This window comes from Pholcus phalangioides, unplaced genomic scaffold (assembly GCF_987345545.1).
Source record: "Pholcus phalangioides strain wild (caught in Gottingen) unplaced genomic scaffold, Ppha-v1.0 ptg000017l_1, whole genome shotgun sequence".
NCBI classification, from domain to species: Eukaryota; Metazoa; Arthropoda; class Arachnida; order Araneae; family Pholcidae; genus Pholcus; species Pholcus phalangioides.
In genome coordinates this window covers 40248447-40276424 of record NW_028301610.1, presented here as the reverse complement: position 1 = coordinate 40276424, position 27978 = coordinate 40248447, and the positions used below count along the sequence as shown (strand labels likewise).

The 27978-nt window shown below is 37.9% G+C and overlaps 46 non-coding genes across 46 annotated transcripts; all 46 read right to left on the bottom strand.

Annotated features, from left to right (window-relative positions):
* Nucleotides 1-470: 470 nt before the first annotated feature.
* Nucleotides 471-543, bottom strand: TRNAF-GAA (transfer RNA phenylalanine (anticodon GAA)). The gene has a single exon. It is a non-coding gene; the product is annotated as a tRNA-Phe (tRNA).
* A 246-nt stretch (nt 544-789) lies between these two features.
* Nucleotides 790-862, bottom strand: TRNAF-GAA (transfer RNA phenylalanine (anticodon GAA)). Its single transcript has one exon. It is a non-coding gene; the product is annotated as a tRNA-Phe (tRNA).
* Nucleotides 863-1106: 244 nt separating this feature from the next.
* TRNAF-GAA (transfer RNA phenylalanine (anticodon GAA)) lies at nt 1107-1179 on the bottom strand. Its single transcript has one exon. It is a non-coding gene; the product is annotated as a tRNA-Phe (tRNA).
* An 881-nt stretch (nt 1180-2060) lies between these two features.
* Nucleotides 2061-2133, bottom strand: TRNAF-GAA (transfer RNA phenylalanine (anticodon GAA)). The gene has a single exon. It is a non-coding gene; the product is annotated as a tRNA-Phe (tRNA).
* A 251-nt stretch (nt 2134-2384) lies between these two features.
* On the bottom strand, nt 2385-2457 carry TRNAF-GAA (transfer RNA phenylalanine (anticodon GAA)). The gene has a single exon. It is a non-coding gene; the product is annotated as a tRNA-Phe (tRNA).
* Nucleotides 2458-3649: 1192 nt separating this feature from the next.
* TRNAF-GAA (transfer RNA phenylalanine (anticodon GAA)) lies at nt 3650-3722 on the bottom strand. Its single transcript has one exon. It is a non-coding gene; the product is annotated as a tRNA-Phe (tRNA).
* Nucleotides 3723-3974: 252 nt separating this feature from the next.
* Nucleotides 3975-4047, bottom strand: TRNAF-GAA (transfer RNA phenylalanine (anticodon GAA)). Its single transcript has one exon. It is a non-coding gene; the product is annotated as a tRNA-Phe (tRNA).
* A 572-nt stretch (nt 4048-4619) lies between these two features.
* TRNAF-GAA (transfer RNA phenylalanine (anticodon GAA)) lies at nt 4620-4692 on the bottom strand. Its single transcript has one exon. It is a non-coding gene; the product is annotated as a tRNA-Phe (tRNA).
* A 251-nt stretch (nt 4693-4943) lies between these two features.
* Nucleotides 4944-5016, bottom strand: TRNAF-GAA (transfer RNA phenylalanine (anticodon GAA)). The gene has a single exon. It is a non-coding gene; the product is annotated as a tRNA-Phe (tRNA).
* A 560-nt stretch (nt 5017-5576) lies between these two features.
* On the bottom strand, nt 5577-5649 carry TRNAF-GAA (transfer RNA phenylalanine (anticodon GAA)). Its single transcript has one exon. It is a non-coding gene; the product is annotated as a tRNA-Phe (tRNA).
* Nucleotides 5650-6213: 564 nt separating this feature from the next.
* TRNAF-GAA (transfer RNA phenylalanine (anticodon GAA)) lies at nt 6214-6286 on the bottom strand. Its single transcript has one exon. It is a non-coding gene; the product is annotated as a tRNA-Phe (tRNA).
* A 564-nt stretch (nt 6287-6850) lies between these two features.
* Nucleotides 6851-6922, bottom strand: TRNAF-GAA (transfer RNA phenylalanine (anticodon GAA)). Its single transcript has one exon. It is a non-coding gene; the product is annotated as a tRNA-Phe (tRNA).
* Nucleotides 6923-7486: 564 nt separating this feature from the next.
* Nucleotides 7487-7558, bottom strand: TRNAF-GAA (transfer RNA phenylalanine (anticodon GAA)). The gene has a single exon. It is a non-coding gene; the product is annotated as a tRNA-Phe (tRNA).
* A 252-nt stretch (nt 7559-7810) lies between these two features.
* TRNAF-GAA (transfer RNA phenylalanine (anticodon GAA)) lies at nt 7811-7883 on the bottom strand. The gene has a single exon. It is a non-coding gene; the product is annotated as a tRNA-Phe (tRNA).
* Nucleotides 7884-8131: 248 nt separating this feature from the next.
* On the bottom strand, nt 8132-8204 carry TRNAF-GAA (transfer RNA phenylalanine (anticodon GAA)). Its single transcript has one exon. It is a non-coding gene; the product is annotated as a tRNA-Phe (tRNA).
* Nucleotides 8205-9079: 875 nt separating this feature from the next.
* TRNAF-GAA (transfer RNA phenylalanine (anticodon GAA)) lies at nt 9080-9152 on the bottom strand. The gene has a single exon. It is a non-coding gene; the product is annotated as a tRNA-Phe (tRNA).
* Nucleotides 9153-10024: 872 nt separating this feature from the next.
* Nucleotides 10025-10097, bottom strand: TRNAF-GAA (transfer RNA phenylalanine (anticodon GAA)). The gene has a single exon. It is a non-coding gene; the product is annotated as a tRNA-Phe (tRNA).
* A 564-nt stretch (nt 10098-10661) lies between these two features.
* On the bottom strand, nt 10662-10734 carry TRNAF-GAA (transfer RNA phenylalanine (anticodon GAA)). The gene has a single exon. It is a non-coding gene; the product is annotated as a tRNA-Phe (tRNA).
* A 246-nt stretch (nt 10735-10980) lies between these two features.
* Nucleotides 10981-11053, bottom strand: TRNAF-GAA (transfer RNA phenylalanine (anticodon GAA)). Its single transcript has one exon. It is a non-coding gene; the product is annotated as a tRNA-Phe (tRNA).
* Nucleotides 11054-11941: 888 nt separating this feature from the next.
* Nucleotides 11942-12014, bottom strand: TRNAF-GAA (transfer RNA phenylalanine (anticodon GAA)). Its single transcript has one exon. It is a non-coding gene; the product is annotated as a tRNA-Phe (tRNA).
* A 246-nt stretch (nt 12015-12260) lies between these two features.
* On the bottom strand, nt 12261-12333 carry TRNAF-GAA (transfer RNA phenylalanine (anticodon GAA)). The gene has a single exon. It is a non-coding gene; the product is annotated as a tRNA-Phe (tRNA).
* Nucleotides 12334-12579: 246 nt separating this feature from the next.
* TRNAF-GAA (transfer RNA phenylalanine (anticodon GAA)) lies at nt 12580-12652 on the bottom strand. The gene has a single exon. It is a non-coding gene; the product is annotated as a tRNA-Phe (tRNA).
* An 888-nt stretch (nt 12653-13540) lies between these two features.
* Nucleotides 13541-13613, bottom strand: TRNAF-GAA (transfer RNA phenylalanine (anticodon GAA)). The gene has a single exon. It is a non-coding gene; the product is annotated as a tRNA-Phe (tRNA).
* Nucleotides 13614-14176: 563 nt separating this feature from the next.
* On the bottom strand, nt 14177-14249 carry TRNAF-GAA (transfer RNA phenylalanine (anticodon GAA)). Its single transcript has one exon. It is a non-coding gene; the product is annotated as a tRNA-Phe (tRNA).
* A 246-nt stretch (nt 14250-14495) lies between these two features.
* Nucleotides 14496-14568, bottom strand: TRNAF-GAA (transfer RNA phenylalanine (anticodon GAA)). Its single transcript has one exon. It is a non-coding gene; the product is annotated as a tRNA-Phe (tRNA).
* Nucleotides 14569-15456: 888 nt separating this feature from the next.
* TRNAF-GAA (transfer RNA phenylalanine (anticodon GAA)) lies at nt 15457-15529 on the bottom strand. The gene has a single exon. It is a non-coding gene; the product is annotated as a tRNA-Phe (tRNA).
* Nucleotides 15530-15775: 246 nt separating this feature from the next.
* On the bottom strand, nt 15776-15848 carry TRNAF-GAA (transfer RNA phenylalanine (anticodon GAA)). The gene has a single exon. It is a non-coding gene; the product is annotated as a tRNA-Phe (tRNA).
* An 875-nt stretch (nt 15849-16723) lies between these two features.
* TRNAF-GAA (transfer RNA phenylalanine (anticodon GAA)) lies at nt 16724-16796 on the bottom strand. Its single transcript has one exon. It is a non-coding gene; the product is annotated as a tRNA-Phe (tRNA).
* An 872-nt stretch (nt 16797-17668) lies between these two features.
* TRNAF-GAA (transfer RNA phenylalanine (anticodon GAA)) lies at nt 17669-17741 on the bottom strand. Its single transcript has one exon. It is a non-coding gene; the product is annotated as a tRNA-Phe (tRNA).
* A 564-nt stretch (nt 17742-18305) lies between these two features.
* TRNAF-GAA (transfer RNA phenylalanine (anticodon GAA)) lies at nt 18306-18378 on the bottom strand. Its single transcript has one exon. It is a non-coding gene; the product is annotated as a tRNA-Phe (tRNA).
* A 577-nt stretch (nt 18379-18955) lies between these two features.
* On the bottom strand, nt 18956-19028 carry TRNAF-GAA (transfer RNA phenylalanine (anticodon GAA)). The gene has a single exon. It is a non-coding gene; the product is annotated as a tRNA-Phe (tRNA).
* Nucleotides 19029-19274: 246 nt separating this feature from the next.
* TRNAF-GAA (transfer RNA phenylalanine (anticodon GAA)) lies at nt 19275-19347 on the bottom strand. The gene has a single exon. It is a non-coding gene; the product is annotated as a tRNA-Phe (tRNA).
* A 252-nt stretch (nt 19348-19599) lies between these two features.
* Nucleotides 19600-19672, bottom strand: TRNAF-GAA (transfer RNA phenylalanine (anticodon GAA)). The gene has a single exon. It is a non-coding gene; the product is annotated as a tRNA-Phe (tRNA).
* Nucleotides 19673-19920: 248 nt separating this feature from the next.
* TRNAF-GAA (transfer RNA phenylalanine (anticodon GAA)) lies at nt 19921-19993 on the bottom strand. Its single transcript has one exon. It is a non-coding gene; the product is annotated as a tRNA-Phe (tRNA).
* A 564-nt stretch (nt 19994-20557) lies between these two features.
* Nucleotides 20558-20630, bottom strand: TRNAF-GAA (transfer RNA phenylalanine (anticodon GAA)). The gene has a single exon. It is a non-coding gene; the product is annotated as a tRNA-Phe (tRNA).
* Nucleotides 20631-21502: 872 nt separating this feature from the next.
* TRNAF-GAA (transfer RNA phenylalanine (anticodon GAA)) lies at nt 21503-21575 on the bottom strand. The gene has a single exon. It is a non-coding gene; the product is annotated as a tRNA-Phe (tRNA).
* A 561-nt stretch (nt 21576-22136) lies between these two features.
* TRNAF-GAA (transfer RNA phenylalanine (anticodon GAA)) lies at nt 22137-22209 on the bottom strand. The gene has a single exon. It is a non-coding gene; the product is annotated as a tRNA-Phe (tRNA).
* A 251-nt stretch (nt 22210-22460) lies between these two features.
* TRNAF-GAA (transfer RNA phenylalanine (anticodon GAA)) lies at nt 22461-22533 on the bottom strand. The gene has a single exon. It is a non-coding gene; the product is annotated as a tRNA-Phe (tRNA).
* Nucleotides 22534-23106: 573 nt separating this feature from the next.
* On the bottom strand, nt 23107-23179 carry TRNAF-GAA (transfer RNA phenylalanine (anticodon GAA)). The gene has a single exon. It is a non-coding gene; the product is annotated as a tRNA-Phe (tRNA).
* Nucleotides 23180-23425: 246 nt separating this feature from the next.
* Nucleotides 23426-23498, bottom strand: TRNAF-GAA (transfer RNA phenylalanine (anticodon GAA)). The gene has a single exon. It is a non-coding gene; the product is annotated as a tRNA-Phe (tRNA).
* A 244-nt stretch (nt 23499-23742) lies between these two features.
* Nucleotides 23743-23815, bottom strand: TRNAF-GAA (transfer RNA phenylalanine (anticodon GAA)). The gene has a single exon. It is a non-coding gene; the product is annotated as a tRNA-Phe (tRNA).
* An 881-nt stretch (nt 23816-24696) lies between these two features.
* Nucleotides 24697-24769, bottom strand: TRNAF-GAA (transfer RNA phenylalanine (anticodon GAA)). The gene has a single exon. It is a non-coding gene; the product is annotated as a tRNA-Phe (tRNA).
* Nucleotides 24770-25961: 1192 nt separating this feature from the next.
* TRNAF-GAA (transfer RNA phenylalanine (anticodon GAA)) lies at nt 25962-26034 on the bottom strand. Its single transcript has one exon. It is a non-coding gene; the product is annotated as a tRNA-Phe (tRNA).
* A 252-nt stretch (nt 26035-26286) lies between these two features.
* Nucleotides 26287-26359, bottom strand: TRNAF-GAA (transfer RNA phenylalanine (anticodon GAA)). Its single transcript has one exon. It is a non-coding gene; the product is annotated as a tRNA-Phe (tRNA).
* A 573-nt stretch (nt 26360-26932) lies between these two features.
* TRNAF-GAA (transfer RNA phenylalanine (anticodon GAA)) lies at nt 26933-27005 on the bottom strand. Its single transcript has one exon. It is a non-coding gene; the product is annotated as a tRNA-Phe (tRNA).
* A 571-nt stretch (nt 27006-27576) lies between these two features.
* Nucleotides 27577-27649, bottom strand: TRNAF-GAA (transfer RNA phenylalanine (anticodon GAA)). Its single transcript has one exon. It is a non-coding gene; the product is annotated as a tRNA-Phe (tRNA).
* Between the last annotated feature and the right edge of the window lie 329 nt (nt 27650-27978).

Genomic DNA, 27978 nt, shown 5'->3' with positions numbered 1-27978 from the left:
GACCTGTAGATCTTCAGATTAACGATCTACACTAAGTCATTCCACTGAAACGAGGGAGTAAAAATAAATATCTGAAATAATAAATGGGAAATAAATTCTCTACAGTCAAGATTTCGCTAAAATTATAAATTATGTCGCGAAATATACCCTATCGAAACCCGGGATCGAACCAGGGACTTCCAGATTTTCTGCCTAACGTTCTCCCAACAGAGCTACTTCGGCGCAAGACAGTCGTCCTAATATATATCTAGAATAAAAACAAGAGAATTCTGCAGTAAAAATGCGTCTGAAAAATTGTATGCAAAAGTTATCTGCCGAATACCGGGCCCTGTAGATCTTCAGATTAACGATCTACACTAAGTCATTCCACTGAAACGAGGGAGTAAAAATAAATATCTGAAATAATAAATAGGAAATACTCTACAGTAAAGATTTCGCTAAAATTCGGAATTATGACGCGAAACATACCCTGCCTTAACCCGGGATCGAACCAGGGACCTTTAGATCTTCAGTCTAACGCTCTCCCAACTGAGCTATTTCGGCGAAAGACGTTCGTCCAAATACATGTCTAAAATAAAAACTAGAGAATTCTGCAGTAAAAATTTGCCTGAAAAAGTGTATGCAAAATTATCTGCCGAATACCAGGTCTGTAGATCTTGAGATTAACGATCTACACTAAGTCATTCCACTGAAACGAGGGAGTAAAAATAAATATCTGAAATAATAAATAGGAAATTCTCTACAGTAAAGATTTCGCTAAAATTGGGAATTAAGTCGCGAAATATACCCTGCCGAAACCCGGGATCGAACCAGGGACCTTCAGATCTTCAGTCTAACGCTCTCCCAACTGAGCTATTTCGGCAAAAGACATTTGTCCAAATACATGTCTAAAATAAAAACAAGAGAATTCTGCAGTAAAAATTCGCCTGAAAAAGTGTATGCAAAAGTTATCTGCCGAATACCGGGACCTGCAGATTAACGATCTACACTAAGTGATTCCACTGAAAGGAGGAAGTACAAAGAAATATCTGTAATAATAAATGGGAAATAAATTCTCTACAGTAAAGATTTCGCTAAAATTCGAAATTACGTCGCGAAACATACCCTGCCGAAAACCGGGATCGAACCAGGCACCTTTAGATCTTCAATCTAACGCTCTCCCAACTGAGCAATTTCGGAGAAAGACATCCGTCCAAATACATATCTAAAATAAAAACAAGAGAATTCTGCAGTAAAAATTCGCCTGAAAAATTGTATGCAAAAGTTATCTGCCGAATACCGGGACCTGTAGATCTTCAGATTAACGCTCTCCACTAAGTGATTCCACTGAAAGGAGGGAGTACAAAGAAATATCTGAAATAATAAATAGGAAATAAATTCTCTACAGTAAAGATTTCGCTAAAATTATAAATTATGTCGCGAAATATACCCTATCGAAACCCGGGACCTTCAGATCTTCAGCCTAACGTTCTCCCAAATGAACTACTTCGGCGCAAGACAGCCGTCCTAATATATATCTAGAATAAAAACAAGAGAATTCTGCAGTAAAAATGCGTCTGAAAAATTGTATGCAAAAGTTATCTGCCGAATAATGGGCCCTGTAGATCTTCAGATTAACGATCTACACTAAGTCATTCCACTGAAACGAGGGAGTAAAAATAAATATCTGAAATAATATATAGGAAATTCTCTACAGTAAAGATTTCGCTAAAATTCGGAATAATGTCGCGAAATATACGCTGCCGAAACCCGGGATCGAACCAGGGACCTTCTGATCTACAGCCTAACGTTTTCCCAACTGAGCTACTTCGGCGAAAGAGAGTCGTCAAAATATATATCTAGAATAAAAAAAAGAGAATTCTTCAGTAAAAATGCGTCTGAAAAATTGTATGCAAAAGTTATCTGCCGAATACCGGGTCTCTAGATCTTGAGATTAACGATCTACACTAAGTCATTCCACTGAAACGAGGGAGTAAAAATAAATATCTCAAATAATAAATAGGAAATTCTCTACAGTAAAGATTTCGCTAAAATTCGGAATAATGTCGCGAAACATACCCTGCCGAAACCCGGGATCGAACCAGGGACCTTTAGATCTTCAGTCTAACGCTCTCCCAACTGAGCTATTTCGGCGAAAGACATTCGTCCAAATACATATCTAAAATAAAAACTAGAGAATTCTGCAGTAAAAATTCGCCTGAAAAAGTGTATGCAAAATTATCTGCCGAATACCGGGCCCTGTAGATCTTGAGATTAACGATCTACACTAAGTCATTCCACTGAAACGAGGGAGTAAAAATAAATATCTGAAATAATAAATGGGAAATAAATTCTCTACAGTAAAGATTTCGCTAAAATTCGGAATTATGTCGCGAAACATACCCTGCCGAAACCCGGGATCGAACCAGGGACCTTTAGATCTTCAGTCTAACGCTCTCCCAACTGAGCTATTTCGGCGAAAGACATTCGTCCAAATACATATCTAAAATAAAAACAAGAGAATTCTGCAGTAAAATTTCGCCTGAAAAATTGTATGCAAAATTATCTGCCGAATACCGGGCCCTGTAGATCTTGAGATTAACGATCTACACTAAGTCATTCCACTGAAACGAGGGAGTAAAAATGAATATCTGAAATAATAAATAGGAAATTCTCTACAGTAAAGATTTCGCTAAAATTCGGAATTATGTCGCGAAACATACCCTGCCGAAACCCGGGACCTTTAGATCTTCAGTCTAACGCTCTCCCAACTGAGCTATTTCGGCGAAAGACATTCATCCAAATATATATCTAAAATAAACACAAGAGAATTCTGCAGTAAAAATTCGCCTGAAAAAGTGTATACAAAAGTTATCTGCCGAATACCAGGACCTGTAGATCTTCAGATTAACGCTCTCCACTAAGTGATTCCACTTTAAGGAGGGAGTACAAAGAAATATCTGAAATAATAAATAGGAAATAAATTCTCTACAGTAAAGATTTCGCTAAAATTCGGAATTATCTCGAGAAACATACCCTGCCGAAACCCGGGACCTTTAGATCTCAGTCTAACGCTCTCACAACTGAGCTGTTTCGGCGAAAGACATTCGTACAAATACATATCTAAAATAAAAACAAGAGTATTCTGCAGTAAAAATTCGCCTGAAAAAGTGTATGCAAAAGTTATCTGCCGAATACCGGGCCCTGTAGATCTGCAGATTAACGATCTACACTAAGTCATTCCGCATAAACGAGGGAGTAAAAATAAATATCTGAAATAATAAATGAGAAATAAATTATCTAAAGTAAAGACTTCGCTAAAATTCGGAATTAAGTCGCGAAATATATCCTGCCGAAACCCGGGTTCGAACCAAGGACCTTCAGATCTCAGTCTAACGCTCTCTCAACTGAGCTGTTTCGGAGAAAGACATCCGTCCAAATACATATCTAAAATAAAAACAAGAGAATTCTGCAGTAAAAATGCGTCTGAAAAATTGTATGCAAAAGTTATCTGCCGAATACCGGGCCCTGTAGATCTTCAGATTAACGATCTACACTAAGTCATTCCACTGAAACGAGGGAGTAAAAATGAATATCTGAAATAATAAATAGGAAATTCTCTACAGTAAAGATTTCGCTAAAATTCGGAATAATGTCGCGAAACATACCCTGCCGAAACCCGGGATCGAACCAGGGACCTTTAGATCTTCAGTCTAACGCTCTCCCAACTGAGCTATTTCGGCGAAAGACGTTCGTCCAAATACATGTTTAAAATAAAAACAAGAGAATTCTGCAGTAAAAATTCCCCTCAAAAATTGTATGCAAAAGTTATCTGCCGAATACCGGGACCTGTAGATCTTCAGATTAACGATCTACACTAAGTCATTCCACTGAAACGAGGGAGTAAAAATAAATATCTGAAATAATAAATGGGAAATAAATTCTCTACAGTAAAGATTTCGCTAAAATTCGGAATTATGTCGCGAAACATACCCTGCCGAAACCCGGGATCGAACCAGGGACCTTTAGATCTTCAGTCTAACGCTCTCCCAACTGAGCTATTTCGGCGAAAGACATTCGTCCAAATACATATCTAAAATAAAAACAAGAGAATTCTGCAGTAAAATTTCGCCTGAAAAATTGTATGCAAAAGTTATCTGCCGAATACCGGGACCTGTAGATCTTCAGATTAACGCTCTCCACTAAGTGATTCCACTGAAAGGAGGGAGTACAAAGAAATATCTGAAATAATAAATAGGAAATAAATTCTCTACAGTCAAGATTTCGCTAAAATTATAAATTATGTCGCGAAATATACCCTATCGAAACCCGGGATCGAACCAGGGACTTCCAGATTTTCTGCCTAACGTTCTCCCAACAGAGCTACTTCGGCGCAAGACAGTCGTCCTAATATATATCTAGAATAAAAACAAGAGAATTCTGCAGTAAAAATGCGTCTGAAAAATTGTATGCAAAAGTTATCTGCCGAATACCGGGTCTCTAGATCTTGAGATTAACGATCTACACTAAGTCATTCCACTGAAACGAGGGAGTAAAAATAAATATCTCAAATAATAAATAGGAAATTCTCTACAGTAAAGATTTCGCTAAAATTCGGAATAATGTCGCGAAACATACCCTGCCGAAACCCGGGATCGAACCAGGGACCTTTAGATCTTCAGTCTAACGCTCTCCCAACTGAGCTATTTCGGCGAAAGACATTCGTCCAAATACATATCTAAAATAAAAACTAGAGAATTCTGCAGTAAAAATTCGCCTGAAAAAGTGTATGCAAAATTATCTGCCGAATACCGGGCCCTGTAGATCTTGAGATTAACGATCTACACTAAGTCATTCCACTGAAACGAGGGAGTAAAAATAAATATCTGAAATAATAAATGGGAAATAAATTCTCTACAGTAAAGATTTCGCTAAAATTCGGAATTATGTCGCGAAACATACCCTGCCGAAACCCGGGATCGAACCAGGGACCTTTAGATCTTCAGTCTAACGCTCTCCCAACTGAGCTATTTCGGCGAAAGACATTCGTCCAAATACATATCTAAAATAAAAACAAGAGAATTCTGCAGTAAAATTTCGCCTGAAAAATTGTATGCAAAATTATCTGCCGAATACCGGGCCCTGTAGATCTTGAGATTAACGATCTACACTAAGTCATTCCACTGAAACGAGGGAGTAAAAATGAATATCTGAAATAATAAATAGGAAATTCTCTACAGTAAAGATTTCGCTAAAATTCGGAATTATGTCGCGAAACATACCCTGCCGAAACCCGGGACCTTTAGATCTTCAGTCTAACGCTCTCCCAACTGAGCTATTTCGGCGAAAGACATTCATCCAAATATATATCTAAAATAAACACAAGAGAATTCTGCAGTAAAAATTCGCCTGAAAAAGTGTATGCAAAAGTTATCTGCCGAATACCGGGACCTGTAGATCTTCAGATTAACGATCTACACTAAGTCATTCCACTGAAACGAGGGAGTAAAAATAAATATCTGAAATAATAAATGGGAAATAAATTCTCTACAGTAAAGATTTCGCTAAAATTCGGAATTATGTCGCGAAACATACCCTGCCGAAACCCGGGATCGAACCAGGGACCTTTAGATCTTCAGTCTAACGCTCTCCCAACTGAGCTATTTCGGCGAAAGACATTCATCCAAATATATATCTAAAATAAACACAAGAGAATTCTGCAGTAAAAATTCGCCTGAAAAAGTGTATGCAAAAGTTATCTGCCGAATACCGGGACCTGTAGATCTTCAGATTAACGCTCTCCACTAAGTGATTCCACTTTAAGGAGGGAGTACAAAGAAATATCTGAAATAATAAATAGGAAATAAATTCTCTACAGTAAAGATTTCGCTAAAATTCGGAATTATCTCGCGAAATATACCCTGCCGAAACCTGGGACCTTTAGATCTCAGTCTAACGCTCTCTCAACTGAGCTGTTTCGGCGAAAGACATTCATCCAAATATATATCTAAAATAAACACAAGAGAATTCTGCAGTAAAAATTCGCCTGAAAAAGTGTATGCAAAAGTTATCTGCCGAATACCGGGACCTGTAGATCTTCAGATTAACGATCTACACTAAGTCATTCCACTGAAACGAGGGAGTAAAAATAAATATCTGAAATAATAAATGGGAAATAATTTCTCTACAGTAAAGATTTCGCTAAAATTCGGAATTATGTCGCGAAACATACCCTGCCGAAACCCGGGATCGAACCAGGGACCTTTAGATCTTCAGTCTAACGCTCTCCCAACTGAGCTATTTCGGCGAAAGACATTCATCCAAATATATATCTAAAATAAACACAAGAGAATTCTGCAGTAAAAATTCGCCTGAAAAAGTGTATGCAAAAGTTATCTGCCGAATACCGGGACCTGTAGATCTTCAGATTAACGCTCTCCACTAAGTGATTCCACTTTAAGGAGGGAGTACAAAGAAATATCTGAAATAATAAATAGGAAATAAATTCTCTACAGTAAAGATTTCGCTAAAATTCGGAATTATCTCGCGAAATATACCCTGCCGAAACCTGGGACCTTTAGATCTCAGTCTAACGCTCTCTCAACTGAGCTGTTTCGGCGAAAGACATTCGTACAAATACATATCTAAAATAAAAACAAGAGAATTCTGCAGTAAAAATTCGCCTGAAAAAGTGTATGCAAAAGTTATCTGCCGAATACCGGGACCTGTAGATCTGCAGATTAACGATCTACACTAAGTCATTCCGCATAAACGAGGGAGTAAAAATAAATATCTGAAATAATAAATGAGAAATAAATTATCTAAAGTAAAGACTTCGCTAAAATTCGGAATTAAGTCGCGAAATATATCCTGCCGAATCCCGGGATCGAACCAAGGACCTTTAGATCTTCAGTCTAACGCTCTCCAACTGAGCTGTTTCGGCGAAAGACATTCATCCAAATATATATCTAAAATAAACACAAGAGAATTCTGCAGTAAAAATTCGCCTGAAAAAGTGTATGCAAAAGTTATCTGCCGAATACCGGGACCTGTAGATCTTCAGATTAACGCTCTCCACTAAGTGATTCCACTTTAAGGAGGGAGTACAAAGAAATATCTGAAATAATAAATAGGAAATAAATTCTCTACAGTAAAGATTTCGCTAAAATTCGGAATTATCTCGCGAAATATACCCTGCCGAAACCTGGGACCTTTAGATCTCAGTCTAACGCTCTCTCAACTGAGCTGTTTCGGCGAAAGACATTCGTACAAATACATATCTAAAATAAAAACAAGAGAATTCTGCAGTAAAAATTCGCCTGAAAAAGTGTATGCAAAAGTTATCTGCCGAATACCGGGACCTGTAGATCTGCAGATTAACGATCTACACTAAGTCATTCCGCATAAACGAGGGAGTAAAAATAAATATCTGAAATAATAAATGAGAAATAAATTATCTAAAGTAAAGACTTCGCTAAAATTCGGAATTAAGTCGCGAAATATATCCTGCCGAAACCCGGGATCGAACCAAGGACCTTTAGATCTTCAGTCTAACGCTCTCCAACTGAGCTGTTTCGGCGAAAGACATTCGTACAAATACATATCTAAAATAAAAACAAGAGAATTCTGCAGTAAAAATGCGTCTGAAAAATTGTATGCAAAAGTTATCTGCCGAATACCGGGACCTGTAGATCTGCAGATTAACGATCTACACTAAGTGATTCCACTGAAAGGAGGGAGTACAAAGAAATATCTGTAATAATAAATGGGAAATAAATTCTCTACAGTAAAGATTTCGCTAAAATTCGGAATTATGTCGCGAAACATACCCTGCCGAAACCCGGGATCGAACCAGGGACCTTTAGATCTTCAGTCTAACGCTCTCCCAACTGAGCTATTTCGGCGAAAGACATTCGTCCAAATACATATCAAAAATAAAAACAAGAGAATTCTGCAGTAAAAATTCCCCTCAAAAATTGTATGCAAAAGTTATCTGCCGAATACCTCGACCTGTAGATCTTGAGATTAACGATCTACACTAAGTCATTCCACTGAAACGAGGGAGTAAAAATAAATATCTGAAATAATAAATAGGAAATTCTCTACAGTAAAGATTTCGCTAATATTCGGAATTATGTCGCGAAACATACCCTGCCTTAACCCGGGATCGAACCAGGGACCTTCAGATCTTCAGTCTAACGCTCTCCCAACTGAGCTATTTCGGCGAAAGACGTTCGTCCAAATACATGTCTAAAATAAAAACAAGAGAATTCTGCAGTAAAAATTCCCCTCAAAAATTGTATGCAAAAGTTATCTGCCGAATACCGGGACCTGTAGATCTTCAGATTAACGATCTACACTAAGTCATTCCACTGAAACGAGGGAGTAAAAATAAATATCTGAAATAATAAATGGGAAATAAATTCTCTACAGTAAAGACTTCGCTAAAATTCGGAATTATCTCGCGAAACATACCCTGCCGAAACCCGGGACCTTTAGATCTCAGTCTAACGCTCTCTCAACTGAGCTGTTTCGGCGAAAGACATTCGTCCAAATACATATCTAAAATAAAAACAAGAGAATTCTGCAGTAAAAATTCGCCTGAAAAATTGTATGCAAAATTATCTGCCGAATACCGGGACCTGTAGATCCGCAGATTAACGATCTACACTAAGTGATTCCACTGAAACGAGGGAGTACAAAGAAATATCTGTAATAATAAATGGGAAATAAATTCTCTACAGTAAAGTTTTCGCTAAAATTCGGAATTATCTCGCGAAACATACCCTGCCGAAACCCGGGACCTTTAGATCTCAGTCTAACGCTCTCTCAACTGAGCTGTTTCGGCGAAAGACATTCGTCCAAATACATATCTAAAATAAAAACAAGAGAATTCTGCAGTAAAAATTCGCCTGAAAAATTGTATGCAAAAGTTATCAGCCGAATACCGGGACCTGTAGATCTTCAGATTAACGCTCTCCACTAAGTGATTCCACTGAAAGGAGGGAGTACAAAGAAATATCTGTAATAATAAATGGGAAATAAATTTTCTACAGTAAAGATTTCGCTAAAATTCGGAATTATGTCGCGAAACATACCCTGCCGAAACCCGGGATCGAACCAGGGACCTTTAGATCTTCAGTCTAACGCTCTCCCAACTGAGCTATTTCGGCGTAAGACATTCGTCCAAATACATATCTAAAATAAAAACAAGAGAATTCTGCAGTAAAATTTCGCCTGAAAAAGTGTATGCAAAATTATCTGCCGAATACCGGGCCCTGTAGATCTTGAGATTAACGATCTACACTAAGTCATTCCACTGAAACGAGGGAGTAAAAATGAATATCTGAAATAATAAATAGGAAATTCTCTACAGTAAAGATTTCGCTAAAATTCGGAATTATGTCGCGAAACATACCCTGCCGAAACCCGGGACCTTTAGATCTTCAGTCTAACGCTCTCCCAACTGAGCTATTTCGGCGAAAGACATTCGTCCAAATATATATCTAAAATAAACACAAGAGAATTCTGCAGTAAAAATTCGCCTGAAAAAGTGTATGCAAAAGTTAACTGCCGAATACCGGGACCTGTAGATCTTCAGATTAACGCTCTCCACTAAGTGATTCCACTTTAAGGAGGGAGTACAAAGAAATATCTGAAATAATAAATAGGAAATAAATTCTCTACAGTAAAGATTTCGCTAAAATTCGGAATTATCTCGCGAAACATACCCTGCCGAAACCCGGGACCTTTAGATCTCAGTCTAACGCTCTCTCAACTGAGCTGTTTCGGCGAAAGACATTCGTACAAATACATATCTAAAATAAAAACAAGAAAATTCTGCAGTAAAAATTCGCCTGAAAAAGTGTATGCAAAAGTTATCTGCCGAATACCGGGAACTGTAGATCTTCAGATTAACGCTCTCCACTAAGTGATTCCACTTTAAGGAGGGAGTACAAAGAAATATCTGAAATAATAAATAGGAAATAAATTCTCTACAGTAAAGATTTCGCTAAAATTCGGAATTATGTCGCGAAACATACCCTGCCGAAACCCGGGATCGAACCAGGGACCTTTAGATCTTCAGTCTAACGCTCTCCCAACTGAGCTATTTCGGCGCAAGACGTTCGTCCAAATACATATCTAAAATAAAAACAAGAGAATTCTGCAGTAAAAATTCCCCTCAAAAATTGTATGCAAAAGTTATCTGCCGAATACCTCGACCTGTAGATCTTGAGATTAACGATCTACACTAAGTCATTCCACTGAAACGAGGGAGTAAAAATAAATATCTGAAATAATAAATGGGAAATAAATTCTCTACAGTAAAGACTTCGCTAAAATTCGGAATTATCTCGCGAAACATACCCTGCCGAAACCCGGGACCTTTAGATCTCAGTCTAACGCTCTCCCAACTGAGTTATTCCGGCGAAAGACATTCGTCCAAATACATGTCTAAAATAAAAACAAGAGAATTCTGCAGTAAAAATTCCCCTCAAAAATTGTATGCAAAAGTTATCTGCCGAATACCGGGACCTGTAGATCTTCAGATTAACGATCTACACTAAGTCATTCCACTGAAACAAGGGAGTAAAAATAAATATCTGAAATAATAAATGGGAAATAAATTCTCTACAGTAAAGACTTCGCTAAAATTCGGAATTAAGTCGCGAAATATACGTTGCCGAAACCCGGGATCGAACCAGGGACCTTCAGATCTTCAGTCTAACGCTCTCCCAACTGAGCTATTTCGGCGGAAGACATTTGTCCAAATACATATCTGAAATAAAAACAACAGAATTCTGCAGAAAAAAATTGCCTGAAAAAGTGTATGCAAAATTATCTGCCGAATACCGGGTCTGTAGATCTTGAGATTAACGATCTACACTAAGTCATTCCACTGAAACGAGGGAGTAAAAATAAATATCTGAAATAATAAATAGGAAATTCTCTACAGTAAAGATTTCGCTAAAATTGGGAATTAAGTCGCGAAATATACCCTGCCGAAACCCGGGATCGAACCAGGGACCTTTAGATCTTCAGTCTAACGCTCTCCCAACTGAGCTATTTCGGCGAAAGACGTTCGTCCAAATACATGTCTAAAATAAAAACAAGAGAATTCTGCAGTAAAAATTCCCCTCAAAAATTGTATGCAAAAGTTATCTGCCGAATACCGGGACCTGTAGATCTTCAGATTAACGATCTACACTAAGCCATTCCACTGAAACGAGGGAGTAAAAATAAATATCTGAAATAATAAATGGGAAATAAATTCTCTACAGTAAAGACTTCGCTAAAATTCGGAATTATCTCGCGAAACATACCCTGCCGAAACCCGGGACCTTTAGATCTCAGTCTAACGCTCTCTCAACTGAGCTGTTTCGGCGAAAGACATTCGTCCAAATACATATCTAAAATAAAAACAAGAGAATTCTGCAGTAAAAATTCGCCTGAAAAATTGTATGCAAAATTATCTGCCGAATACCGGGACCTGTAGATCCGCAGATTAACGATCTACACTAAGTGATTCCACTGAAACGAGGGAGTACAAAGAAATATCTGTAATAATAAATGGGAAATAAATTCTCTACAGTAAAGTTTTCGCTAAAATTCGGAATTATCTCGCGAAACATACCCTGCCGAAACCCGGGATCGAACCAGGGACTTCCAGATTTTCTGCCTAACGTTCTCCCAACAGAGCTACTTCCGCGCAAGACAGTCGTCCTAATATATATCTAGAATAAAAACAAGAGAATTCTGCAGTAAAAATGCGTCTGAAAAATTGTATGCAAAATTTATCTGCCGAATACCGGGACCTGTAGATCTGCAGATTAACGATCTACACTAAGTGATTCCACTGAAAGGAGGGAGTACAAAGAAATATCTGTAATAATAAATGGGAAATAAATTCTCTACAGTAAAGATTTCGCTAAAATTCGGAATTATGTCGCGAAATATACCCTATCGAAACCCGGGATCGAACCAGGGACCTTTAGATCTTCAGTCTAACGCTCTCCCAACTGAGCTATTTCAGCGAAAGACGTTCGTCCAAATACATGTCTAAAATAAAAACTAGAGAATTCTGCAGTAAAAATTTGCCTGAAAAAGTGTATGCAAAATTATCTGCCGAATACCGGGTCTGTAGATCTTGAGATTAACGATCTACACTAAGTCATTCCACTGAAACGAGGGAGTAAAAATAAATATCTGAAATAATAAATAGGAAATTCTCTACAGTAAAGACTTCGCTAAAATTCGGAATTAAGTCGCGAAATATACGTTGCCGAAACCCGGGATCGAACCAGGGACCTTCAGATCTTCAGTCTAACGCTCTCCCAACTGAGCTATTTCGGCGGAAGACATTTGTCCAAATACATATCTGAAATAAAAACAACAGAATTCTGCAGAAAAAAATTGCCTGAAAAAGTGTATGCAAAATTATCTGCCGAATACCGGGTCTGTAGATCTTGAGATTAACGATCTACACTAAGTCATTCCACTGAAACGAGGGAGTAAAAATAAATATCTGAAATAATAAATAGGAAATTCTCTACAGTAAAGATTTCGCTAAAATTGGGAATTAAGTCGCGAAATATACCCTGCCGAAACCCGGGATCGAACCAGGGACCTTTAGATCTTCAGTCTAACGCTCTCCCAACTGAGCTATTTCGGCGAAAGACGTTCGTCCAAATACATGTCTAAAATAAAAACAAGAGAATTCTGCAGTAAAAATTCCCCTCAAAAATTGTATGCAAAAGTTATCTGCCGAATACCGGGACCTGTAGATCTTCAGATTAACGATCTACACTAAGCCATTCCACTGAAACGAGGGAGTAAAAATAAATATCTGAAATAATAAATGGGAAATAAATTCTCTACAGTAAAGACTTCGCTAAAATTCGGAATTATCTCGCGAAACATACCCTGCCGAAACCCGGGACCTTTAGATCTCAGTCTAACGCTCTCTCAACTGAGCTGTTTCGGCGAAAGACATTCGTCCAAATACATATCTAAAATAAAAACAAGAGAATTCTGCAGTAAAAATTCGCCTGAAAAATTGTATGCAAAATTATCTGCCGAATACCGGGACCTGTAGATCCGCAGATTAACGATCTACACTAAGTGATTCCACTGAAACGAGGGAGTACAAAGAAATATCTGTAATAATAAATGGGAAATAAATTCTCTACAGTAAAGTTTTCGCTAAAATTCGGAATTATCTCGCGAAACATACCCTGCCGAAACCCGGGATCGAACCAGGGACTTCCAGATTTTCTGCCTAACGTTCTCCCAACAGAGCTACTTCCGCGCAAGACAGTCGTCCTAATATATATCTAGAATAAAAACAAGAGAATTCTGCAGTAAAAATGCGTCTGAAAAATTGTATGCAAAATTTATCTGCCGAATACCGGGACCTGTAGATCTGCAGATTAACGATCTACACTAAGTGATTCCACTTTAAGGAGGGAGTACAAAGAAATATCTGAAATAATAAATAGGAAATAAATTCTCTACAGTAAAGATTTCGCTAAAATTCGGAATTATGTCGCGAAACATACCCTGCCGAAACCCGGGATCGAACCAGGGACCTTTAGATCTTCAGTCTAACGCTCTCTCAACTGAGCTGTTTCGGCGAAAGACATTCGTCCAAATACATATCTAAAATAAAAACAAGAGAATTCTGCAGTAAAAATTCGCCTGAAAAATTGTATGCAAAATTATCTGCCGAATACCGGGACCTGTAGATCCGCAGATTAACGATCTACACTAAGTGATTCCACTGAAACGAGGGAGTAAAAATAAATATCTGAAATAATAAATGGGAAATAAATTCTCTACAGTAAAGACTTCGCTAAAATTCGGAATTATCTCGCGAAACATACCCTGCCGAAACCCGGGACCTTTAGATCTCAGTCTAACGCTCTCCCAACTGAGTTATTTCGGCGAAAGACATTCGTCCAAATACATGTCTAAAATAAAAACAAGAGAATTCTGCAGTAAAAATTCCCCTCAAAAATTGTATGCAAAAGTTATCTGCCGAATACCGGGACCTGTAGATCTTCAGATTAACGATCTACACTAAGTCATTCCACTGAAACAAGGGAGTAAAAATAAATATCTGAAATAATAAATGGGAAATAAATTCTCTACAGTAAAGACTTCGCTAAAATTCGGAATTAAGTCGCGAAATATACGTTGCCGAAACCCGGGATCGAACCAGGGACCTTCAGATCTTCAGTCTAACGCTCTCCCAACTGAGCTATTTCGGCGGAAGACATTTGTCCAAATACATATCTGAAATAAAAACAACAGAATTCTGCAGAAAAAAATTGCCTGAAAAAGTGTATGCAAAATTATCTGCCGAATACCGGGTCTGTAGATCTTGAGATTAACGATCTACACTAAGTCATTCCACTGAAACGAGGGAGTAAAAATAAATATCTGAAATAATAAATAGGAAATTCTCTACAGTAAAGATTTCGCTAAAATTGGGAATTAAGTCGCGAAATATACCCTGCCGAAACCCGGGATCGAACCAGGGACCTTTAGATCTTCAGTCTAACGCTCTCCCAACTGAGCTATTTCGGCGAAAGACGTTCGTCCAAATACATGTCTAAAATAAAAACAAGAGAATTCTGCAGTAAAAATTCCCCTCAAAAATTGTATGCAAAAGTTATCTGCCGAATACCGGGACCTGTAGATCTTCAGATTAACGATCTACACTAAGCCATTCCACTGAAACGAGGGAGTAAAAATAAATATCTGAAATAATAAATGGGAAATAAATTCTCTACAGTAAAGACTTCGCTAAAATTCGGAATTATCTCGCGAAACATACCCTGCCGAAACCCGGGACCTTTAGATCTCAGTCTAACGCTCTCTCAACTGAGCTGTTTCGGCGAAAGACATTCGTCCAAATACATATCTAAAATAAAAACAAGAGAATTCTGCAGTAAAAATTCGCCTGAAAAATTGTATGCAAAATTATCTGCCGAATACCGGGACCTGTAGATCCGCAGATTAACGATCTACACTAAGTGATTCCACTGAAAGGAGGGAGTACAAAGAAATATCTGTAATAATAAATGGGAAATAAATTCTCTACAGTAAAGATTTCGCTAAAATTCGGAATTATGTCGCGAAATATACCCTATCGAAACCCGGGATCGAACCAGGGACTTCCAGATTTTCTGCCTAACGTTCTCCCAACAGAGCTACTTCCGCGCAAGACAGTCGTCCTAATATATATCTAGAATAAAAACAAGAGAATTCTGCAGTAAAAATGCGTCTGAAAAATTGTATGCAAAATTTATCTGCCGAATACCGGGACCTGTAGATCTGCAGATTAACGATCTACACTAAGTGATTCCACTGAAAGGAGGGAGTACAAAGAAATATCTGTAATAATAAATGGGAAATAAATTCTCTACAGTAAAGATTTCGCTAAAATTCGGAATTATGTCGCGAAATATACCCTATCGAAACCCGGGATCGAACCAGGGACCTTTAGATCTTCAGTCTAACGCTCTCCCAACTGAGCTATTTCAGCGAAAGACGTTCGTCCAAATACATGTCTAAAATAAAAACTAGAGAATTCTGCAGTAAAAATTTGCCTGAAAAAGTGTATGCAAAATTATCTGCCGAATACCGGGTCTGTAGATCTTGAGATTAACGATCTACACTAAGTCATTCCACTGAAACGAGGGAGTAAAAATAAATATCTGAAATAATAAATAGGAAATTCTCTACAGTAAAGATTTCGCTAAAATTGGGAATTAAGTCGCGAAATATACCCTGCCGAAACCCGGGATCGAACCAGGGACCTTTAGATCTTCAGTCTAACGCTCTCCCAACTGAGCTATTTCGGCGAAAGACGTTCGTCCAAATACATGTCTAAAATAAAAACAAGAGAATTCTGCAGTAAAAATTCCCCTCAAAAATTGTATGCAAAAGTTATCTGCCGAATACCGGGACCTGTAGATCTTCAGATTAACGATCTACACTAAGCCATTCCACTGAAACGAGGGAGTAAAAATAAATATCTGAAATAATAAATGGGAAATAAATTCTCTACAGTAAAGACTTCGCTAAAATTCGGAATTATCTCGCGAAACATACCCTGCCGAAACCCGGGACCTTTAGATCTCAGTCTAACGCTCTCTCAACTGAGCTGTTTCGGCGAAAGACATTCGTCCAAATACATATCTAAAATAAAAACAAGAGAATTCTGCAGTAAAAATTCGCCTGAAAAATTGTATGCAAAATTATCTGCCGAATACCGGGACCTGTAGATCCGCAGATTAACGATCTACACTAAGTGATTCCACTGAAACGAGGGAGTACAAAGAAATATCTGTAATAATAAATGGGAAATAAATTCTCTACAGTAAAGTTTTCGCTAAAATTCGGAATTATCTCGCGAAACATACCCTGCCGAAACCCGGGACCTTTAGATCTCAGTCTAACGCTCTCTCAACTGAGCTGTTTCGGCGAAAGACATTCGTCCAAATACATATCTAAAATAAAAACAAGAGAATTCTGCAGTAAAAATTCGCCTGAAAAATTGTATGCAAAAGTTATCTGCCGAATACCGGGACCTGTAGATCTTCAGATTAACGCTCTCCACTAAGTGATTCCACTGAAAGGAGGGAGTACAAAGAAATATCTGTAATAATAAATGGGAAATAAATTTTCTACAGTAAAGATTTCGCTAAAATTCGGAATTATGTCGCGAAACATACCCTGCCGAAACCCGGGATCGAACCAGGGACCTTTAGATCTTCAGTCTAACGCTCTCCCAACTGAGCTATTTCGGCGTAAGACATTCGTCCAAATACATATCTAAAATAAAAACAAGAGAATTCTCCAGTAAAATTTCGCCTGAAAAAGTGTATGCAAAATTATCTGCCGAATACCGGGCCCTGTAGATCTTGAGATTAACGATCTACACTAAGTCATTCCACTGAAACGAGGGAGTAAAAATGAATATCTGAAATAATAAATAGGAAATTCTCTACAGTAAAGATTTCGCTAAAATTCGGAATTATGTCGCGAAACATACCCTGCCGAAACCCGGGACCTTTAGATCTTCAGTCTAACGCTCTCCCAACTGAGCTATTTCGGCGAAAGACATTCGTCCAAATATATATCTAAAATAAACACAAGAGAATTCTGCAGTAAAAATTCGCCTGAAAAAGTGTATGCAAAAGTTAACTGCCGAATACCGGGACCTGTAGATCTTCAGATTAACGCTCTCCACTAAGTGATTCCACTTTAAGGAGGGAGTACAAAGAAATATCTGAAATAATAAATAGGAAATAAATTCTCTACAGTAAAGATTTCGCTAAAATTCGGAATTATCTCGCGAAACATACCCTGCCGAAACCCGGGACCTTTAGATCTCAGTCTAACGCTCTCTCAACTGAGCTGTTTCGGCGAAAGACATTCGTACAAATACATATCTAAAATAAAAACAAGAGAATTCTGCAGTAAAAATTCGCCTGAAAAAGTGTATGCAAAAGTTATCTGCCGAATACCGGGACCTGTAGATCTTCAGATTAACGCTCTCCACTAAGTGATTCCACTTTAAGGAGGGAGTACAAAGAAATATCTGAAATAATAAATAGGAAATAAATTCTCTACAGTAAAGATTTCGCTAAAATTCGGAATTATGTCGCGAAACATACCCTGCCGAAACCCGGGATCGAACCAGGGACCTTTAGATCTTCAGTCTAACGCTCTCCCAACTGAGCTATTTCGGCGCAAGACGTTCGTCCAAATACATATCTAAAATAAAAACAAGAGAATTCTGCAGTAAAAATTCCCCTCAAAAATTGTATGCAAAAGTTATCTGCCGAATACCTCGACCTGTAGATCTTGAGATTAACGATCTACACTAAGTCATTCCACTGAAACGAGGGAGTAAAAATAAATATCTGAAATAATAAATGGGAAATAAATTCTCTACAGTAAAGACTTCGCTAAAATTCGGAATTATCTCGCGAAACATACCCTGCCGAAACCCGGGACCTTTAGATCTCAGTCTAACGCTCTCCCAACTGAGTTATTTCGGCGAAAGACATTCGTCCAAATACATGTCTAAAATAAAAACAAGAGAATTCTGCAGTAAAAATTCCCCTCAAAAATTGTATGCAAAAGTTATCTGCCGAATACCGGGACCTGTAGATCTTCAGATTAACGATCTACACTAAGTCATTCCACTGAAACAAGGGAGTAAAAATAAATATCTGAAATAATAAATGGGAAATAAATTCTCTACAGTAAAGACTTCGCTAAAATTCGGAATTTAGTCGCGAAATATACGTTGCCGAAACCCGGGATCGAACCAGGGACCTTCAGATCTTCAGTCTAACGCTCTCCCAACTGAGCTATTTCGGCGAAAGACATTTGTCCAAATACATATCTGAAATAAAAACAACAGAATTCTGCAGAAAAAATTTGCCTCAAAAAGTGTATGCAAAACTTATTTGCCGAATACCGGGACCTGTAGATCTGCAGATTAACGATCTACACTAAGTGATTCCACTGAAAGGAGGGAGTACAAAGAAATATCTGTAATAATAAATGGGAAATAAATTCTCTACAGTAAAGATTTCGCTAAAATTCGGAATTATGTCGCGAAATATACCCTATCGAAACCCGGGATCGAACCAGGGACTTCCAGATTTTCTGCCTAACGTTCTCCCAACAGAGCTACTTCGGCGCAAGACAGTCGTCCTAATATATATCTAGAATAAAAACAAGAGAATTCTGCAGTAAAAATGCGTCTGAAAAATTGTATGCAAAATTTATCTGCCGAATACCGGGACCTGTAGATCTGCAGATTAACGATCTACACTAAGTGATTCCACTGAAAGGAGGGAGTACAAAGAAATATCTGTAATAATAAATGGGAAATAAATTCTCTACAGTAAAGATTTCGCTAAAATTCGGAATTATGTCGCGAAATATACCCTATCGAAACCCGGGATCGAACCAGGGACCTTTAGATCTTCAGTCTAACGCTCTCCCAACTGAGCTATTTCAGCGAAAGACGTTCGTCCAAATACATGTCTAAAATAAAAACTAGAGAATTCTGCAGTAAAAATTTGCCTGAAAAAGTGTATGCAAAATTATCTGCCGAATACCGGGTCTGTAGATCTTGAGATTAACGATCTACACTAAGTCATTCCACTGAAACGAGGGAGTAAAAATAAATATCTGAAATAATAAATAGGAAATTCTCTACAGTAAAGATTTCGCTAAAATTGGGAATTAAGTCGCGAAATATACCCTGCCGAAACCCGGGATCGAACCAGGGACCTTCAGATCTTCAGTCTAACGCTCTCCCAACTGAGCTATTTCGGCAAAAGACATTTGTCCAAATACATATCTAAAATAAAAACAAGAGAATTCTGAAGTAAAAATTCGCCTGAAAAAGTGTATGCAAAAGTTATCTGCCGAATACCGGGACCTGTAGATCTGCAGATTAACGATCTACACTAAGTGATTCCACTGAAAGGAGGAAGTACAAAGAAATATCTGTAATAATAAATGGGAAATAAATTCTCTACAGTAAAGATTTCGCTAAAATTCGAAATTACGTCGCGAAACATACCCTGCCGAAAACCGGGATCGAACCAGCGACCTTTAGATCTTCAATCTAACGCTCTCCCAACTGAGCAATTTCGGAGAAAGACATCCGTCCAAATACATATCTAAAATAAAAACAAGAGAATTCTGCAGTAAAAATTCCCCTCAAAAATTGTATGCAAAAGTTATCTGCCGAATACCTCGACCTGTAGATCTTGAGATTAACGATCTACACTAAGTCATTCCACTGAAACGAGGGAGTAAAAATAAATATCTGAAATAATAAATAGGAAATTCTCTACAGTAAAGATTTCGCTAATATTCGGAATTATGTCGCGAAACATACCCTGCCTTAACCCGGGAGCGAACCAGGGACCTTTAGATTTTCAGTGTAACGCTCTCCCAACTGAGCTATTACGGCGAAAGACGTTCGTCCAAATACATGTCTAAAATAAAAACAAGAGAATTCTGCAGTAAAAATTCCCCTCAAAAATTGTATGCAAAAGTTATCTGCCGAATACCGGGACCTGTAAATCTTCAGATTAACGATCTACACTAAGTGATTCCACTGAAACGAGGGAGTACAAAGAAATATCTGTAATAATAAATGGGAAATAAATTCTCTACAGTAAAGATTTCGCTAAAATTCGGAATTATCTCGCGAAACATACCCTGCCGAAACCCGGGACCTTTAGATCTCAGTCTAACGCTCTCTCAACTGAGCTGTTTCGGCGAAAGACATTCGTCCAAATACATATCTAAAATAAAAACAAGAGAATTCTGCAGTAAAAATTCGCCTGAAAAATTGTATGCAAAAGTTATCTGCCGAATACCGGGACCTGTAGATCTTCAGATTAACGCTCTCCACTAAGTGATTCCACTGAAAGGAGGGAGTACAAAGAAATATCTGTAATAATAAATGGGAAATAAATTCTCTACAGTAAAGATTTCGCTAAAATTCGGAATTATGTCGCGAAACATACACTGCCGAAACCCGGGATCGAACCAGGGACCTTTAGATCTTCAGTCTAACGCTCTCCCAACTGAGCTATTTCGGCGAAAGACATTCGTCCAAATACATATCTAAAATAAAAACAAGAGAATTCTGCAGTAAAATTTCGCCTGAAAAAGTGTATGCAAAATTATCTGCCGAATACCGGGCCCTGTAGATCTTGAGATTAACGATCTACACTAAGTCATTCCACTGAAACGAGGGAGTAAAAATGAATATCTGAAATAATAAATAGGAAATTCTCTACAGTAAAGATTTCGCTAAAATTCGGAATTATGTCGCGAAACATACCCTGCCGAAACCCGGGACCTTTAGATCTTCAGTCTAACGCTCTCCCAACTGAGCTATTTCGGCGAAAGACATTCATCCAAATATATATCTAAAATAAACACAAGAGAATTCTGCAGTAAAAATTCGCCTGAAAAAGTGTATGCAAAAGTTAACTGCCGAATACCGGGACCTGTAGATCTTCAGATTAACGCTCTCCACTAAGTGATTCCACTTTAAGGAGGGAGTACAAAGAAATATCTGAAATAATAAATAGGAAATAAATTCTCTACAGTAAAGATTTCGCTAAAATTCGGAATTATCTCGCGAAACATACCCTGCCGAAACCCGGGACCTTTAGATCTCAGTCTAACGCTCTCTCAACTGAGCTGTTTCGGCGAAAGACATTCGTACAAATACATATCTAAAATAAAAACAAGAGAATTCTGAAGTAAAAATTCGCCTGAAAAAGTGTATGCAAAAGTTATCTGCCGAATACCGGGACCTGTAGATCTGCAGATTAACGATCTACACTAAGTGATTCCACTGAAAGGAGGAAGTACAAAGAAATATCTGTAATAATAAATGGGAAATAAATTCTCTACAGTCAAGATTTCGCTAAAATTCGAAATTACGTCGCGAAACATACCCTGCCGGAAACCGGGATCGAACCAGGCACCTTTAGATCTTCAATCTAACGCTCTCCCAACTGAGCAATTTCGGAGAAAGACATCCGTCCAAATACATATCTAAAATAAAAACAAGAGAATTCTGCAGTAAAAATTCGCCTGAAAAATTGTATGCAAAAGTTATCTGCCGAATACCGGGACCTGTAGATCTTCAGATTAACGCTCTCCACTAAGTGATTCCACTGAAAGGAGGGAGTACAAAGAAATATCTGAAATAATAAATAGGAAATAAATTCTCTACAGTAAAGATTTCGCTAAAATTATAAATTATGTCGCGAAATATACCCTATCGAAACCCGGGACCTTCAGATCTTCAGCCTAACGTTCTCCCAAATGAACTACTTCGGCGTAAGACAGTCGTCCTAATATATATCTAGAATAAAAACAAGAGAATTCTGCAGTAAAAATGCGTCTGAAAAATTGTATGCAAAAGTTATCTGCCGAATAATGGGCCCTGTAGATCTTCAGATTAACGATCTACACTAAGTCATTCCACTGAAACGAGGGAGTAAAAATGAATATCTGAAATAATAAATAGGAAATTCTCTACAGTAAAGATTTCGCTAAAATTCGGAATAATGTCGCGAAACATACCCTGCCGAAACCCGGGATCGAACCAGGGACCTTTAGATCTTCAGTCTAACGCTCTCCCAACTGAGCTATTTCGGCGAAGACATTCGTGCAAATACATATCAAAAATAAAAACAAGAGAATTCTGCAGTAAAAATTCGCCTGAAAAATTGTATGCAAAAGTTATCTGCCGAATACCGGGCCCTGTAGATCTTGAGATTAACGATCTACACTAAGTCATTGCACTGAAACGAGGGAGTAAAAATATATATCTGAAATAATAAATGGGAAATAAATTCTCTACAGTAAAGATTTCGCTAAAATTCGGAATTATGTCGCGAAACATACCCTGCCGAAACCCGGGATCGAACCAGGGACCTTTAGATCTTCAGTCTAACGCTCTCCCAACTGAGCTATTTCGGCGAAAGACATTCGTCCAAATACATATCTAAAATAAAAACAAGAGAATTCTGCAGTAAAATTTCGCCTGAAAAACTGTATGCCAAAGTTATCTGCCGAATACCGGGACCTGTAGATCTTCAGATTAACGCTCTCCACTAAGTGATTCCACTGAAAGGAGGGAGTACAAAGAAATATCTGAAATAATAAATAGGAAATAAATTCTCTACAGTCAAGATTTCGCTAAAATTATAAATTATGTCGCGAAATATACCCTATCGAAACCCGGGATCGAACCAGGGACTAACAGATTTTCTGCCTAACGTTCTCCCAACAGAGCTACTTCGGCGCAAGACAGTCGTCCTAATATATATCTAGAATAAAAACAAGAGAATTCTGCAGTAAAAAGGCGTCTGAAAAATTGTATGCAAAAATTATCTGCCGAATACCGGGCCCTGTAGATCTTCAGATTAACGATCTACACTAAGTCATTCCACTGAAACGAGGGAGTAAAAATAAATATCTGAAATAATAAATAGGAAATACTCTACAGTAAAGATTTCGCTAAAATTCGGAATTATGACGCGAAACATACCCTGCCTTAACCCGGGATCGAACCAGGGACCTTTAGATCTTCAGTCTAACGCTCTCCCAACTGAGCTATTTCGGCGAAAGACGTTCGTCCAAATACATGTCTAAAATAAAAACTAGAGAATTCTGCAGTAAAAATTTGCCTGAAAAAGTGTATGCAAAATTATCTGCCGAATACCAGGTCTGTAGATCTTGAGATTAACGATCTACACTAAGTCATTCCACTGAAACGAGGGAGTAAAAATAAATATCTGAAATAATAAATAGGAAATTCTCTACAGTAAAGATTTCGCTAAAATTGGGAATTAAGTCGCGAAATATACCCTGCCGAAACCCGGGATCGAACCAGGGACCTTCAGATCTTCAGTCTAACGCTCTCCCAACTGAGCTATTTCGGCAAAAGACATTTGTCCAAATACATATCTAAAATAAAAACAAGAGAATTCTGCAGTAAAAATTCGCCTGAAAAAGTGTATGCAAAAGTTATCTGCCGAATACCGGGACCTGCAGATTAACGATCTACACTAAGTGATTCCACTGAAAGGAGGAAGTACAAAGAAATATCTGTAATAATAAATGGGAAATAAATTCTCTACAGTAAAGATTTCGCTAAAATTCGAAATTACGTCGCGAAACATACCCTGCCGAAAACCGGGATCGAACCAGGCACCTTTAGATCTTCAATCTAACGCTCTCCCAACTGAGCAATTTCGGAGAAAGACATCCGTCCAAATACATATCTAAAATAAAAACAAGAGAATTCTGCAGTAAAAATTCGCCTGAAAAATTGTATGCAAAAGTTATCTGCCGAATACCGGGACCTGTAGATCTTCAGATTAACGCTCTCCACTAAGTGATTCCACTGAAAGGAGGGAGTACAAAGAAATATCTGAAATAATAAATAGGAAATAAATTCTCTACAGTAAAGATTTCGCTAAAATTATAAATTATGTCGCGAAATATACCCTATCGAAACCAGGGACTTTTAGATCTTCAGTCTAACGCTCTCCCAGCAGAGCTATTTCGGCGTAAGACATTAGTCCTAATATATATCTAGAATAAAAACAAGAGAATTCTGCAGTAAAAATGCGTCTGAAAAATTGTATGCAAAAGTTATCTGCCGAATAATGGGCCCTGTAGATCTTCAGATTAACGATCTACACTAAGTCATTCCACTGAAACGAGGGAGTAAAAATAAATATCTGAAATAATATATAGGAAATTCTCTACAGTAAAGATTTCGCTAAAATTCGGAATAATGTCGCGAAATATACGCTGCCGAAACCCGGGATCGAACCAGGGACCTTCTGATCTACAGCCTAACGTTTTCCCAACTGAGCTACTTCGGCGAAAGAGAGTCGTCAAAATATATATCTAGAATAAAAAAAAGAGAATTCTTCAGTAAAAATGCGTCTGAAAAATTGTATGCAAAAGTTATCTGCCGAATACCGGGTCTGTAGATCTTGAGATTAACGATCTACACTAAGTCATTCCACTGAAACGAGGGAGTAAAAATAAATATCTCAAATAATAAATAGGAAATTCTCTACAGTAAAGATTTCGCTAAAATTCGGAATAATGTCGCGAAACATACCCGGCCGAAACCCGGGATCGAACCAGGGACCTTTAGATCTTCAGTCTAACGCTCTCCCAACAGAGCTATTTCGGCGAAAGACATTCGTCCAAATACATATCTAAAATAAAAACTAGAGAATTCTGCAGTAAAAATTCGCCTGAAAAAGTGTATGCAAAATTATCTGCCGAATACCGGGCCCTGTAGATCTTGAGATTAACGATCTACACTAAGTCATTCCACTGAAACGAGGGAGTAAAAATGAATATCTGAAATAATAAATAGGAAATTCTCTACAGTAAAGATTTCGCTAAAATTCGGAATTATGTCGCGAAACATACCCTGCCGAAACCCGGGACCTTTAGATCTTCAGTCTAACGCTCTCCCAACTGAGCTATTTCGGCGAAAGACATTCATCCAAATATATATCTAAAATAAACACAAGAGAATTCTGCAGTAAAAATTCGCCTGAAAAAGTGTATGCAAAAGTTATCTGCCGAATACCAGGACCTGTAGATCTTCAGATTAACGCTCTCCACTAAGTGATTCCACTTTAAGGAGGGAGTACAAAGAAATATCTGAAATAATAAATAGGAAATAAATTCTCTACAGTAAAGATTTCGCTAAAATTCGGAATTATCTCGCGAAACATACCCTGCCGAAACCCGGGACCTTTAGATCTCAGTCTAACGCTCTCTCAACTGAGCTGTTTCGGAGAAACACATTCGTACAAATACATATCTAAAATAAAAACAAGAGTATTCTGCAGTAAAAATTCGCCTGAAAAAGTGTATGCAAAAGTTATCTGCCGAATACCGGGACCTGTAGATCTGCAGATTAACGATCTACACTAAGTCATTCCGCATAAACGAGGGAGTAAAAATAAATATCTGAAATAATAAATGAGAAATAAATTATCTAAAGTAAAGACTTCGCTAAAATTCGGAATTAAGTCGCGAAATATATCCTGCCGAAACCCGGGTTCGAACCAAGGACCTTCAGATCTCAGTCTAACGCTCTCTCAACTGAGCTGTTTCGGAGAAAGACATCCGTCCAAATACATATCTAAAATAAAAACAAGAGAATTCTGCAGTAAAAATGCGTCTGAAAAATTGTATGCAAAAGTTATCTGCCGAATACCGGGCCCTGTAGATCTTCAGATTAACTATCTACACTAAGTCATTCCACTGAAACGAGGGAGTAAAAATGAATATCTGAAATAATAAATAGGAAATTCTCTACAGTAAAGATTTCGCTAAAATTCGGAATAATGTCGCGAAACATACCCTGCCGAAACCCGGGATCGAACCAGGGACCTTTAGATCTTCAGTCTAACGCTCTCCCAACTGAGCTATTTCGGCGAAAGACGTTCGTCCAAATACATGTTTAAAATAAAAACAAGAGAATTCTGCAGTAAAAATTCCCCTCAAAAATTGTATGCAAAAGTTATCTGCCGAATACCGGGACCTGTAGATCTTCAGATTAACGATCTACACTAAGTCATTCCACTGAAACGAGGGTGTAAAAATAAATATCTGAAATAATAAATGGGAAATAAATTCTCTACAGTAAAGATTTCGCTAAAATTCGGAATTATGTCGCGAAACATACCCTGCCGAAACCCGGGATCGAACCAGGGACCTTTAGATCTTCAGTCTAACGCTCTCCCAACTGAGCTATTTCGGCGAAAGACCTTCGTCCAAATACATATCTAAAATAAAAACAAGAGAATTCTGCAGTAAAATTTCGCCTGAAAAATTGTATGCAAAAGTTATCTGCCGAATACCGGGACCTGTAGATCTTCAGATTAACGCTCTCCACTAAGTGATTCCACTGAAAGGAGGGAGTACAAAGAAATATCTGAAATAATAAATAGGAAATAAATTCTCTACAGTCAAGATTTCGCTAAAATTATAAATTATGTCGCGAAATATACCCTATCGAAACCCGGGATCGAACCAGGGACTTCCAGATTTTCTGCCTAACGTTCTCCCAACAGAGCTACTTCGGCGCAAGACAGTCGTCCTAATATATATCTAGAATAAAAACAAGAGAATTCTGCAGTAAAAATGCGTCTGAAAAATTGTATGCAAAAGTTATCTGCCGAATACCGGGCCCTGTAGATCTTCAGATTAACGATCTACACTAAGTCATTCCACTGAAACGAGGGAGTAAAAATAAATATCTGAAATAATAAATAGGAAATACTCTACAGTAAAGATTTCGCTAAAATTCGGAATTATGTCGCGAAACATACCCTGCCTTAACCCGGGATCGAACCAGGGACCTTTAGATCTTCAGTCTAACGCTCTCCCAACAGAGCTATTTCGGCGAAAGACGTTCGTCCAAATACATGTCTAAAATAAAAACTAGAGAATTCTGCAGTAAAAATTTGCCTGAAAAAGTGTATGCAAAATTATCTGCCGAATACCAGGTCTGTAGATCTTGAGATTAACGATCTACACTAAGTCATTCCACTGAAACGAGGGAGTACAAAGAAATATCTGAAATAATAAATAGGAAATAAATTCTCTACAGTAAAGATTTCGCTAAAATTATAAATTATGTCGCGAAATATACCCTATCGAAACCCGGGATCGAACCAGGGACTTCCAGATTTTCAGCCTAACGTTCTCCCAACAGAGCTACTTCGGCGCAAGACAGCTGTCCTAATATATATCTAGAATAAAAACAAGAGAATTCTGCAGTAAAAATGCGTCTGAAAAATTGTGTGCAAAATTTATCTGCCGAATACCGGGCCCTGTAGATCTTCAGATTAACGATCTACACTAAGTCATTCCACTGAAACGAGGGAGTAAAAATAAATATCTGAAATAATAAATAGGAAATACTCTACAGTAAAGATTTCGCTAAAATTCGGAATTATGTCGCGAAAGATACCCTGCCTTAACCCGGGATCGAACCAGGGACCTTTAGATCTTCAGTCTAACGCTCTCCCAACTGAGCTATTTCGGCGAAAGACGTTCGTCCAAATACATGTCTAAAATAAAAACAAGAGAATTCTGCAGTAAAAATTCGCCTGAAAAAGTGTATGCAAAAGTTATCTGCCGAATACCGGGACCTGCAGATTAACGATCTACACTAAGTGATTCCACTGAAAGGAGGAAGTACAAAGAAATATCTGTAATAATAAATGGGAAATAAATTCTCTACAGTAAAGATTTCGCTAAAATTCGAAATCACGTCGCGAAACATACCCTGCCGGAAACCGGGATCGAACCAGGCACCTTAAGATCTTCAATCTAACGCTCTCCCAACTGAGCAATTTCGGAGAAAGACATCCG